At 35.1% G+C, this 2402-nt stretch overlaps 1 long non-coding RNA gene across 1 annotated transcript; it reads left to right on the top strand.

Annotated features, from left to right (window-relative positions):
* The first annotated feature begins 1339 nt into the window (after window positions 1-1339).
* Window positions 1340-2057, top strand: LOC131241506 (uncharacterized). The gene is made up of 3 exons (XR_009169074.1): window positions 1340-1459; window positions 1642-1671; window positions 1800-2057. It is a non-coding gene; the product is annotated as an uncharacterized LOC131241506 (long non-coding RNA).
* Window positions 2058-2402: the final 345 nt, after the last annotated feature.

Consider the following 2402-nt stretch of genomic DNA (forward strand, 5'->3'; position numbering starts at 1 on the left):
AGAAAAGGAAGGCTGTTAGCTCAGCGAAAGCGTACTAGACCAACCAAAAGCACTCATCCTGAAGAGGTGATTTGATTTTGTTCTCTCAAATAGCTCGTGTTTTCATCAATTATATTTGTGAAAAAATTGGTTTCTAGGTTTGTTTACACTGTGTTTGGATGCATCGAAATTCATTATATTTTCCACCAGATTAGATTTATTAATCATGAAATTCATGATTTAGTTGCAACCAAATACACCCTTATGATAGATATAGGACCATTTGTCTCCATGATTTGTATTGAGCATTCTTCCTATTGGATACACCCTTATGATAATGCTGAGAATTTTCAGACTTAATTGGAATCAATGCTGCTTGGAGTTGACCAATGGGCTGTATGTATTAATTGTAGCTGGATGAACTTGTGGAATCAGCTGATACTTGTCGATTGGATTAGTATGTGTTGAAATTGAATTGTGGAATCAATTGACCAATGGATGGTTTGTTTCTAGTACTTCTTTTTAGCTCTTAGTTTGTAATATGTGTTGAAGGCTGCATTTGGATACACTATTGAATTGAATTGCGATGGTTAATTCAAAAAATTGTAATTACCTTAGTCCTGGCATTGAAGGACTCGGCTCCAAATTGCAATTACATTACTATCAAAATTAGACTTGAAATGTAGGGGTTTTACTTTGATGGCTACTCTCGTTTTGGGCACATCATTAGAGTTTCATTATTTTGACTCGATTCAACTGAATGTTCATAATTCAATTTGGCTGTGCATCTATATGCACCATCATATTTCTAGTAGTTATTATGTTGTGATTGACACATACACATACGCATACAGATATGTGTACATATACACATACACATACACACATTTTCTGCGTTATGTTGTTGAAGTTGTAGAGTTGTTGCTTATCCCATTGTTGAATAGGGGATTGAGCTTTTTCTACTTTTTCTTTTTAACCCTTAAGTTATCTTAGTTACTCTTCTAAAAGCATCTGTAAATGTTTATCCACCTTTCAGATAGCTAGCAGATCATTCAATAACCATTTTGAGTTCAGGATTTTTTTTTTTTTTGGGGTGGTTGTTCTTCATGCTTTGTTTACTCTACTATGCTGCTTAATGTTAAACTGAAGTAGTGAGAGCATTGACATCTTGGATCAACTCAGTACAATTCTATTGCTTATATGGTTAAATGAAGAGTCTTCAAGTTTGAGTTGGAAGCTTTTTAATATCTATCATGATTTGTTTAATGAATAATGAGAAGTTCCGTTTCTAGGTACAACTTTGACAACACCATGCATAGTTTCTACATTGCCCCGGCTTTCATGGACAAGCTTGTTGTGTAGGACGTTGATGGTAGAGCTACAGATGTTGCCCTTGAATGGTTGGTTGCTCTTAGTTCTCCATTTACATTTGCCACTACATTGGAGTAAGAGTACAAGAGTGACATTTTTGAGGAGCATGGTGAGCTCATGCTTCTTCTTTCTTCTTGTTTTTTTATTCCTTGGAAAGGATAACAAAAATTCATTGTAAGTGTTATTTATCTGATTTTTCCATTTTATTACAATATTAATCTAACTTGCACAGACATGTGGGCATGGTGGCTTTTCCATGACCTTGTGTCTAATTCTGTATTTCCTTGTTAGAGAAAATACTGCTGCCCATGTCCAAAACAGGTATACATATCTGTGTCCATGTTTCATTGTTGCAACATTCTTGTTTGGTTACAGCCTACCCCTCTTTTAAGTCATGGATTGTTTAAAATGAGTAAGATCTATTCTGATGGAATGCTTTATTCTTTTAGGCTTGTTTTCTTTTGGTGATCTGAGTAATTATTGAAAGATATTCGAAGATTAATCCCTGAAAAGATAAAAAAGGTGATATGTTTATCTTATCTGCAATTAGTAACATAATTACTCATTATGTATCTGTCCGATGAAATGCATTTAGAATGGTTAGGATCATCTTTCTGTTGTGCTTAAGTTTATATTTTGTTGTTATTAGTACTATGTTCTTATGAATCTGGACATATTTATAAATTATGTGATTTCATGTAACATTATGCAATTAATTATTGTTATTATTAAACTTTTTTTAAAATTTATGAGAAATGCCAATGGCTTTTTGTCGTCGACAATGCCATCAGTTTTTTCTGTCCTCTACGGCCGTCAGAAATGCCGACGGTTTTAGTTGTTGTAGACGCCGACGGCTAAAACCATCACCATCAGCCGTCGGAAACACCAATGGCTAAAATCCATTGGTGAGCAACACCCATGCCCCTTTTCTCGATGGACCGTCCGACGGCTTTTGTCGGGAAAGTTCAATGTTGACGGTTTTTAGCCGTCGGCGTTGCCTTGCTTTTTGGTAGTGGATTAGTGATGATTTCTCAGATGAACAAGTAATAATG

The sequence above is a fragment of the Magnolia sinica genome, chromosome 3, assembly GCF_029962835.1.
Source record: "Magnolia sinica isolate HGM2019 chromosome 3, MsV1, whole genome shotgun sequence".
Classification (NCBI taxonomy): domain Eukaryota; kingdom Viridiplantae; phylum Streptophyta; class Magnoliopsida; order Magnoliales; family Magnoliaceae; genus Magnolia; species Magnolia sinica.